The following is an 11,889-nucleotide window of genomic DNA, read 5'->3' on the forward strand; positions in this document are numbered from 1 at the left end:
TCCAGTATTAGTTGGTTAAGCCTCAACGTTTGTGTATTATTATTAACCAATTACTCTGGTACTAGGCAGTTTTACGAAAATTATCTAATTTGATCCTTTCTTCTGATATTTACAAGTTAGTTGAGATGGCAGCAGTATCCTTATTTACTGATAAAAAAAACAAAGTTTAAGTCACAGACCTGGTATGAAGCCATGCTCAGACAAGGAGTGGGCAAACTACAGTCTTCAGGCCAAATATGGCCTACTGTCTGTTTTGTTGAATAAAGTTTTATTGGAACACAGCCATTCCCAACTCTATACTCTTGCCTGTGGTTCCTTTTTGCCCCGTAACAGCAGTTGATTAGTTATGACAGAGAAGTCTTGACAGGAACTGTATAGCACACAAAACCAAAAAAAGCTCTGCAATCTGGCCCTTCACAGGAAAATCTGCTGACCCCCACCTTTAGATCCCAGATCCCACTGTGCCAGCTGAGTCAGTCTGATTGATGCCAGTAGTGTACAGGACCACAAACTTGACATAATTTTAGGAGTATTACAGACCTCTGGTGCAAAAACAATACCAAAACAATACCACAGTAATAGCCAAAATTCCTACCATCAATCACTTCTGGGAATTAAAGCATGGAAAGTTTTATTTAAAATATTATCTAGAGAAAATAGTAACTTCAGTGTTAGTTTTTAACATTCTATGAAATAAACTTAATTAATTAATTTATTAACCAAGAGGCAGGTATGTCCTAAGTGAATGGGCCATGAGATGGAAAGTTTTGGTGGGACAGGGGATGTCATCTAAAGCTGCATGGTGCGAGTCTTGAGATGAAAACCAAGAGAAAGCAAGCTCCTTGGTGGCCCAACAATCAGTGTTTATAAAAACATGAGTTAAGCATGGCCTTGGAACCTTCTAGGGTTATAGAAATATTCTGTATCTTGACCTGGATGATGGTTACATGGGTATATATATATATGTTAGAAAAACCAATCGTTAAGCTGTATACTTAAGAGCTGTGCATTTTGCTATATGTTAACTAGACCTCAATATTTTTTTTTTTAAAAAAGAATACAAATGAGAGAAGATTGCCATTGGTGGTCAAAGAAAGCATCTGGTGCATTAAGAAAACATTTAAGTTAGATTTTCTTTACTGATAACTAAGCAAGCCTCATCATCTGTGAGATACCATATGCCCCCACTCAGGCCTCACATCCGATTAACCAGGATGCCTAAAGTTACAAGGGTCTGGCAATTCATCACACCTGATAAACAGAGCCTGAATAAATATATTAATACAGCTTAGTTACTGGTCTTCAAAAAAGAATAATATTAGCCAACATTTATTAAGTTATGTGCCCAGGAATATAGAATTTAGCATGCATTAACTCATTTCATCCTCACAATAACCCTGGAATATAGATACTATTATTATCCCATATTATAGATGAAAAAATTGAGACAGTAAATTGTGTAAGATATACTAAATCTAGGCAGATTGGCTCCAGAATTGCACTTTTTATCACTTTGCTATATAGCCTCTCAACAAAAATGGTCATTTCCTTTGGAATCCAAATTTACATAAGGACTATACGATTATCTTTTTATTGAGAAACATGGGTTTGCTTCTACCACCTCCAGGTCTTCATTTGGTCTCTGGATTGTACTTAGTAAATATGCAATAAATATTTGGCAATTAAATTAAAGTGCATGTAGGACATGACATCAAAAGCACAAGCAACAAACACAAAAATGACAGGTGGGACTACATTAAATTACAAAGCCTCTGTAATTAAAGGAAATAATCAACAGAGTGAAAAGGCAACTGACAGAATGGGAGAAAATATCTGCAAACCATATATTTCATAAAGAGTTAATATCCAAGATTTATAAGGAACTCCTACACCTCAATAGCAAAACAAAAAAAACAAAAAACAAATATCCCAATCAAAAAATAGGCAAAAAACGTAGACATTTCTCCAAAGAAGACATATAAATGGCCAACAGGGATATGAAAAGATTCTCAGCACCACTAATCAACAGAGAAATGAAGATCAAAACCATAATGAGATATCACTTAACACCCATTAGGATGGCCATTATAAAAAAAAAAGATAAGTGTTGGTGACCATGTGGAAAAATTGAAACCCTTGTACATTGTTGGTGGGAAGGCAAAATGGTGCAGCTACTTTGGAAAGTAGTATGGAGGTTTCTCAAGATATTAAGAATAGAACAATCATGTGATCCAGCAATCTCATTTCTGAGTACATATTCAAAAGAATTGAAATCAGGATCTCTAAGAGAGATATATATTCCATGTTTGTTGTCCCATTAGTCACAATAGTCAAGCTATGAAAACATCTTTAAAGTTCATTAATGGGTGAATGGATAAAGGAAATGTGGTATATTTGTAAAATAAAATATCATTCAGCCTTAAAAAAAAGAAAGCAGTCAAGCCATATGCAACAACATGGGTGAACCTGGAGAACAGTATGCTAAGTGAAATAAATCAGTCACAGAAAAAATATCACATGATTCCCCTTTTATGAGGTACCTAAAAATAGTTAAACTCATAGAAACAGAGAGTAGAATGGTGGTTGCCAAGGTCTGGGTGGGGGGAGGGGAAAAGGGAGAGTTGCTTTACAAAGGGTATAAAGTTTTAGATATGCCAATGAGTAAATTCTAGAGATCTGCTGTACAACATTGTGCTTATAGGTAACAAAACTGTACTGTACACTTAAAAATGTGTCAAGAGGGTAGATCTCATATTGTGTTCTTACTACAAAAAAAAAAAGAGGATCTGTCACTACTCAATATATAATTAGATCATTCCATTTACTCAAAGCTTTATAGCTCTTCCTTTGATGTTCAACATTCCTCTAAACTACAATAGGTAAATTCTCTTTTTTTTATCCCAGTCTTCCTTTGTTTAGCTCCTTGTTATACCTTATCTATAAAGGATCAAATTTTTAGAAAAAAATTTAAAACTAAAGCACACAGGTGAATCTGGGGAATTACGGAGCCAACAGCGTTTAGTCAGCCCTTAAAAGCCTATCTCAAATGTTACCTCCTTTGTGAAGTATTCCCCAAATCTTTAGGCAGGATGAATCTCTCCTTCCTGTCTGTTCTTACAGCTCTGTGGCTACTGACTTATGTTGGCATTTATTACATTTGTAACTCCACATAGAGAGGAAGTGTATCATAACCAGTCATATCCCAGAGCCTAGCAGCACATCTGGCATGTAGTGGATGCTCAATAAATATTTGATTTCTGAATGAAGGAAAACACTTTCAGAGGCGCTTGGAAACTTTGTGTTATTTTGTATACAAAGTAGCATCCTTAAATTGATTGAGTGGCAACGGAAACTGACAAGTACACTAAGATTAGGCAATGGCTGATTGCTAATTAGCAGTCTGCTCTAATAGTCCTTGCATTTGTTTGGTTACTGAGCACAAATTCCTCCCCAAAAAACTCACAAGTGATTTTTGAAGTCATCGACATAATTTTTTCAATGTATTTATCCATGGATTCCCCCAAACTCCACCTCCAACCAACAGTCTTGAGGAATCCACCAATGTGTTTCTCAGTTTAATTCCCATAGTACTTGACAGATTAAAGCATTTTATAATTCTGATTTCCTGTTCCATGCATCAGTCTAAATATTTCTGTTTAGGTTTGAGTTCTCGACACTTCCTTAGACCATTCTACCAAATGCCATTGAAAGAATTACTGGGCTTGTACATCTGCTACCATTCTCAAACCACTGGCTGATCTTTTGAACTAATTACAGCCCTCTTTCCTGCAGCTTCTGAAACCTTTTTCAACACACTGCTCAAGACGGTCACTACTAAATAAATAGATGACGCCTAGGCAGTGTTTAATACCCACTTAAATACCCAAGATTTAACTGTCCATACCACTGGGCTACCTTCCAAGCCATGTTTTCACAACCATTGCACCTCTCTCTCTCTCTCACTTTCATTCTTTCACATGTACCTGAACCACCTAAAAACCCTCAATCTGAAAAGCTACAACAGTTATCAAGGTTTTCATTGTCCTGGGGCCTTGAAGTTTTCCCTACCCTTTCAACTCTTAGAGGTCTCAAGGCCTCGGTCTTTTGCCTGGACTTTGGGCCACTTGCATTCCTCTCTCCCTGAGTATTATATTTACCTCCCAACATGACACAGGATTCAGAAGATTTGGTTCTTCCTCTCAGGCTACCTAGGTCTTACAGATTGAACGTTAGTAAGTACAATTCCCTATGCTTCTGAATCTATAGCAAAAAAAAAAAAAAAATTGTGAAGACTCCTAGGAACCATTAACAGAAGTACCTAGAAAGAATCACCCTCTTCATTAGCACATTATTATTATGAGTTGCAGATTTGTTGGTGGTCATGATAGGAGCTGGGTCCCCAAGGAAATAACATATTCTCAAGAGTGGGGTCTCTGATGATGGAATATACCTAAAAGATGGACTAACTCATATCTTAAGATGTGATGTGTAACATCCCCAACTGCAACTCTCCATTCTTTTACCCATATCTAAAGTCTGTGGTGACTCTATGTACAACCTGAAACTCAAGGAATAGCCATGTTTAACTGTTGATTGGCATGAATTAAGCTAAAATGAGTAATTTTAGGACTGTAATAACACTTCTTGACTCTCCCTTCCCAGTGCTCCTTTTCACTGAGAAACTGCTCTTCTCTTATCCCAGGTGATTAAGCGTATCAGATTGACTGAGTGATCTAAGGCACCAGACTCAAGCCTTTCTTCCCTTGTGATTAACATGCAGTCAATCATTCTCTGTCCATCATAACTGGCCCACAAAGCAGGCCAGCAGAGTTCCTCCCAGACGCTTCCTAAACATGGGTGCTAAGAAGGAAGTTTCTCTAATCTGATATGGAAAGTTGTACCAGCCACATAAAACTTGAATTGATGCTCATAATGTCCACCATGTGGAGAAACCCACCAAAAAATCAAACCAATATATAGAGTAAAGCAGAACCAAGAGATAAAGAAATTCCTGATAACATTACCTGAGCATCTAGATCTTATCATACCTGATCCATTCTATCATTGAACTTGTCAATTACATTGGTCAACAGAATTTTTTTTTGGCTAAAGTAGTTTGCAATGTGTTTCTGTCACAAGAAACCTGATTAATATATACACATATTTGAAATATATATTATGTATGAAATATGATCTTGAAATTTGGGAAACCCAAGTTATACCCTAAAATATGCTCATTGGAGCTGCCGCTATATTCCAACTTACTGCATTTAAATGACTCCCTGGAGTTCCTACCACCAAAGACCTAAAGATGAGCTAAGAAACAAAAGCAAGAACCACCTTAATTAATTCCTATTCTGGTAAGGTAGATCCACCTGCCTCTTGAATGAAGCCTTCCTACCTCCTTTATGTCTAAAGCCAACAACACCCCTATCACTAACATGGCATGTACTCTTCTACTTTATACTTACCCCGAAAAAAAAGATGTGTAAAAGTCTGCATATTAAATGTCCTGCTCTCAGCCTTTTGTCCCATTTGGATTCCTGAGCACTGGCAGCCTGTCATATACCCTTCAGGTCAAAGATTAAAAGAGTTTTCTCTAAGGAATCTGACCAGCCAAGAAGAAAAGTCTTTGAGATGATGTTGAAAGCTCTTTTAATTAAATATTTCACCCATGCACAGAGAGCTTTCAATCAGCTTTTCAGAGTACCATTCTTACACATAATTAGCAAACAGCTGGAGAGCAATGCCAATACAAATACAGAGGTCAAAACTAACAAGAAAAGAATAAACATAGAGGAAACAAAGACTATTTTTATGAAGAAGAAAACCTAGAAAACAACACATGAGCTATAATTGATATCCAGAGGATTTGAAGACAAATGCTGCGAGCATTGAATAAGATCAGGAATGTGTGTGTGTGTGTGTGTGTATACATACATACATACATATATTCAGAAACAGCAACAATAAAATTTCTTTGGAAATTTAGATGCGAGTAGAAATGAAGAAATAGAAAGACTCAGAAGGTGAGGCTGAGAAAATCTCTCCAAAAAGTCAGGCAATACGACACTGTATGGAAATAACGGAGAAAACATGAGACTTCAGGAAGAATCCAGATAATCCAAAATCTGCTTAACAGGTGTTACAGAAAAGGGAGAACAGAGAAAACGAGGAGAGGGAATCGTCAAGAAGTAATCTGAGAAATTTCTTCTAAACTCAGCATCATTTTCTAGACTAAAAGGGCTCATGAAAAGCTCAGCATGATGGAAGCAAAAAGACCCACACTGTATCAGATACCTCTTAGGTAATACATCAGATCCTCCTGGCCTCTTGTTTCAATTACTGTTATGGCAACCAGATCTGCCAGGCTCCAACAAGGTTCACTTGTGCTTCACCTCAAGCCAGTACTGCATGCCTCTTGACTTCTTCGCTGAGGCTTTTCTATTTGCACTAAAGAGTGGGATGTTCCAGAACCCTGTTTGAAGCTCACACAACCTCAACTTTTTCTTACCTGGAAAACCAGTGCTAAAACATATGAAGATATATCATCATGAAATTTTAGAATGTTAGGGATTTGAAAAAATCCTAAAAGCTTCTGGAGAGAAAAAGAAATAGATCACATGCAGAAGATCAAATATCACAACAACACTAGAAAGCTAGACGAAAATGAAGCAAAACTTTCCAAGTTCTGAGGAAAAAAATTTCCTATAACCAGAAGCAGAAAAGGCATTTGATAAAATTCAACACCTATTTATGAAAAAATTCTTAACAAACAAGGAAGTGAAGAAATATTCTTAGTCAAATAAAAAGTATTTATAAAAATATAACCTGCAAAACTACTGGTCAAATATGCAGGTAAAATAAGGGCATACAACTTCACAAAAAGCGAACATATAACAAAACAAAACAAAAAACTTTCTCACATATCTTTTCTCAAGTAGTTACCAGAGGATTTGATCCACCAAAAATGAGGTAGGAAACCAAGAAGAAAGAGAACACGGGATACAGGAAAGAGGGAATCTAAACCAACAGACAGGGAAATGTAATCTCTAGGATGATGGTAAAGGGAGATGTCAAGAAAAATGTACAAAGGACTCAGATGACAACAAGACCAAGTAAAAGCAGTTCACAAGGCTCTAGGCTCTAGAAACTTCTTCAATAAGATAGAGCTAGAATACCTGAAGTGTTCAAACATAATAAGAGTGTAAATATACAACTAAAGGAGGTTTTGGAGATAAAAAAACAAGTTATCAACTCCAGGGAACCAAAAATGTGTGCAATAAATAAAAATAATCCTAGTGTGTTATATGGTCCAGCTATAAAAAACACTCACAAGCCAAAGTAGTATAAACACAATATTTATCCAACCAAAATTATGGTATAATGATCTTGGGAAGATGGGAAAGTTTTATGTATGGAGTAAAGCTGAAGAATGTAATAAAGAGCCAATCTCTGTATTCTCCAGTAAAAATTCAATATTAAAAAAAGTCTCAAGAAACAGCAACGTAAGCAAAATGGAAGTAAATATGAAAACAATCAACAGAAAGATTTGGAAGTGATTGCCTTTTGGAGTGAGCACTGGGGTCAAGGACAGGGGATGGCTATTGTTTTGTTCTGCTCTATAAAAACATTGGAAAATTGACTCTTTAATCTCTGTGCGTGTATAACCTTGGATAAACATGAAAATTTGGACTTCTGTTTTTAGCCATTAGGAAGAAACAAAGTTTGGACTTACTGTCAGGCCATAATCAACTAGATAGTTGAGCAAAATATATAAAACAATACTCAGATATTAAACAGGAAGCACAGGACTGTGACAGCTGAGGTATGGGAAACTAATAAAGGTGAATCCTATGAGTCCTAGGAGTTCTGCCTGGAGGTAATTTCCCAAACTCAATGCAGAAAGAGGGAGCCCCAAAGACTCTAGCAATCTCACTGGGTAGAGGAGACCATTGGAGTCTGAGGGAGCCTGAGCATGCAGGGAAGAGTAATGGAGACAGAAAGATAAAAGGCTTCGGAAATATTCACAGGGTCCCCTTTATCGTTTGGCTAAATATCAGTCTGTACATTCATAGGGTGAAATTCTACAAGTGTGCAAAACCAGCTTCTTAGGGGAGAACAACTGCCAGGGAGCTGCAAGCAGAACAACTCCAGAGTTCACACATCACTGGAAATATTTTGAGTTCACAATAGCCAGGGTAAAAAGTCCTTATTAAATAGAAAAAGCATTCAGTAGAGACCACGGAAGACTCAACCCTCAGGTGTGGTCTTAGCTAGCCATCAAGTGATGACTACTCTAGACATGCCTTAATAAAGTCTTTAAAAAATAATCCTTGAAAGAAATTTATCTACCAATAACCTAAATGATTACCAGAACAAAGCTCAATAAACATGTTTTGAAGGACTACAACAAAATTCAGCACTCAAATAACATAAAATTTACAATGTTCAGAATCCAAAAAAAAAAAAATCACTACACATGTATAAAGAAGAGGAAATATAACGAATAACCGGGAGGAAAATCAGTCTATAGTAACAAATCTAGAAATTACAGAGATGTGGAATTAGTAGGCAGAAACTTTAAGACAACTATGATCATTATGCTTGAGAATTCAGAGAAAAATGAATACAAAGAGGAGGGAAATAGAAGATACTAAAAAAAAAACAAAAAGGAACTTCAATAAATGAAAACTGTAGGAGGTTCTAGTCTGTTCTGCCTCGCAGCACCCGCCTCCCTTACGCGGTCACACTAAGCTAGTGCCGGGGGCCAGGGATCTGGCCACAGCCTCCGCTGCGCCCGTCGCCTCCGGACCATGGACCCCCGCAAAGTGAGCGAGCTTCGAGCCTTCGTGAAAATGTGCAAACAGGACCCAAGTGTTCTGCATACCAAGGAAATGGGCTTCCTGAGGGAGTGGGTGGTGAGCATGGGGGGTAAAATACCACCTGCTACTCCTAAAACTAAATTGGAAAAAAATACCAAGGAAGAAAAAACAGATAGTAAGAAGGCGGAGGAAAACATAAAGACAGAGGAACCATCAAGTGAGGAAAGTGATCTAGAAATTGACAATGAAGGTGTGATTGAACCAGACACTGATGTCCCTCAAGAAACGGGAGATGAAAATGTAGAGATAACTGAGGGGATGACTGATCAGGCAAATGATAAAAAAGTGGCTGCCAGTGATGCCCTAAATGATGGTGAACTACAGAAAGCCACTGACTTGTTCACAGATGCCATCAAGTTAAATCCTCGTTTGGCCATTCTGTATGCCAAGAGAGCAAGTGTCTTCCTCAAATTACAGACGCCAAATGCTGCCATCCGAGACTGTGACAGAGCTACTGAAATAGATCCCGATTCTGCTCAGCCATACGAGTACCAAAGGAAAGCACAGACTTTTGGGCCATTGGGAGGAAGCTGCCCATGATCTTGCCCTTGCCTGTAAGCTGGATTATGATGAAGATGCTAGTGCAATGCTGAAATAAGTTCAAACAAGGGCCCAGAAAATTGCTGAACATCGGAGAACATATGAGCGAAAACGTGGAGAGAGAGAGAGATCAAAGAAAGAACAGAAAGGGTCAAGAAGGCTCAGGAAGAACATGCGAGAGCCCAGAAGGAGGAAGAAGCCAGACGACAGTCAGGGGCTCAGTATGGCTCTTTTCCAGGTGGCTTTCCTGGCGGAATGCCTGGTAATTTTCCCGGAGGAATGCCTGGAATGGGAGGGGGCATGCCTGGAATGGCAGGAATGCCTGGGGCTCAGTGAAATTCTTAGTGATCCAGAGGTTCTTTGTTGTTTTTTGTTTGTTTGTTTTTTTGCTGTACGCGGGCCTCTCACCGCTGTGGCCTCTCCTGTTGCGGAGCACAGGCTCCGGAGGCGCAGGCCCAGTGGCCATGGCTCATAGGCCCAGCCGCTCCGCGGCATGTGGGATCTTCCCGGACCGGGGCACGAACCCGTGTCCCCTGCATCAGCAGGCAGACTCTCAACCACTGCGCCACCAGGGAAGCCCGATCTAGAGGTTCTTACAGCCATACAGGATCCAGAAGTTATGGTGGCCTTCCAGGATGTGGCTCAGAACCCGGCAAATATGTCAAAATATCAGAGCAACCCAAAGGTTATGAATCTCATCAGTAAATTGTCGGCCAAATTTGGAGGTCAAGCATAATGCCCTTCTGACAAATAAAGCCCCTGCTGAAGGAAACGCAACTTAGATCACCTAATGGATGTCGCAATACAAACCAGTGTACCTCTGACTTTGTCATGAAGAAAGCTGGAGTGCTATGAAGATAAACCCTACCCCTCTGCCCCAGATGCAGCTGAAACATTTTACAGTGGTTTGCCATCAGGGTATTCATTCAGATAATGTTTTCTTACTAGAAATTAAAATTTTTAAACAATTTTTAAACCTTAAAAATATTTAAAACAAATTAAAAGGGTGTGTTAATCCCTACATTTTTCTTTACTAATCATTTTGGTTTCTTCCTTTGAATTAATTAGGCAAGGCAGATACTTCAGTATGGAAGATTTACTGTTCAAGTTTGAGTGAAATAAAGATTTGTTAGTGGGAGGCAAATGTAACATTTAAATAAAGTTTGAGTTGAATATATGGTCACTGAGGCATTTTGATTTGTCTTTTTAATTGCTTTATTATTTTTTTAATGATTTACTTCCATGAAACTACTCGAACCACCAGTATTGCAGTAGGATCTGGGTTAGGGACTGGAAATACTTGTCAGGGCTGCAGTAATCTTAACTACATTTTATATAATGTGTACCCTTGTGCAGATGCATTTAAATCTTACACTGTGGTGACGGGATGATTTTTATACTGCTGCAGTAAAATTGGATTATTTAGCTCTGTTCTTGTATGATATCTAAAATAAAAGTTTCATATTTCCACATAGGGGAAATAAGGGAATACTTTCCTTTTTGTATTTCTATGTTTAAAATGTTCTTTTCAGATCAGAAGATGCCCAACTCTTTGTCTGCTTTCTACTTGTTTTCACATTTTTTCCCTCTTACTCTTCTTGGGCTAAAGATGGTCCTTTTTCACTAGCATCATCACTGCTATCATCACTCACAGCATAATTATGCAAGCATATTTAATAATGGGCTTAATTTAATATGTAATACAAATAGTGGCTATGTAGGGTAATACCCATAATAGCTGTAGTTTCTTACTTGGCCTAGAGATTTCATATTTAAGTGTTAGATTTTCTCTTTGGTGAAATCTTAAAACATACCAATAGATGTTGGAAGAAGGGATTCCCTTTGGTGTTTGGTCTCCTACTTAGGAAATACCTATTGCAGTTAGAGTTTATCTTGTAGTATTAATTTTTGGAGAAGTTTGAATTAATTGATACACAAAGAGGGGAACCTAAATTCCTAATCCAGCATGAACTAAAAAAATTGATGAGATTCATGGTGGTTCTTCATTGTGGAGTTGTCAGCATTGTGAAAGATGCATTGTTCCATTCAGCTCTCAAATACTGCAGCCATGTCCCCACCTCTCCTCATTCCTTCCCTCTCCTCCAAGGATAAAGAAAATGATAAATTTTCTGTTGTACATCCAATTCTTATATTAAACGAGGCTAAGTCCAGGCACTGTACCAGGAATTGCTAGGTTTCTACTTATTATCTTTCAATGTAAAGTGCTAGTTTAAAAGCAGTTTCAAGGGATGAGACCCTCTGTACTTTGCTTATTTGAAGAATCAATGGTAGGAGCAGTGAAATAAATTCCATGGAATACATTTCTGAAATCATAAGTAAGTTGATTCAAGTTTTTACCCTTTGCTGTACACAAGCAGATAGAAATGCATCTGTTAAGTGAGAAAAAGCTGTATGCTGATTGAGCATGCTTCTTAAACCCTTTAAAAATACTCAGCATATAAAC

General features: G+C 37.9%; 1 pseudogene; it reads left to right on the forward strand.

Moving 5' to 3' along the window:
- Nucleotides 1-8,816: 8,816 nt before the first annotated feature.
- On the forward strand, nt 8,817-10,193 carry LOC112393612 (hsc70-interacting protein-like; annotated as a pseudogene).
- The last annotated feature ends 1,696 nt before the right edge of the window (nt 10,194-11,889 follow it).

This window comes from Neophocaena asiaeorientalis, unplaced genomic scaffold, assembly GCF_003031525.2.
Source record: "Neophocaena asiaeorientalis asiaeorientalis breed wild unplaced genomic scaffold, Neophocaena_asiaeorientalis_V1.1 scaffold72, whole genome shotgun sequence".
Classification (NCBI taxonomy): domain Eukaryota; kingdom Metazoa; phylum Chordata; class Mammalia; order Artiodactyla; family Phocoenidae; genus Neophocaena; species Neophocaena asiaeorientalis.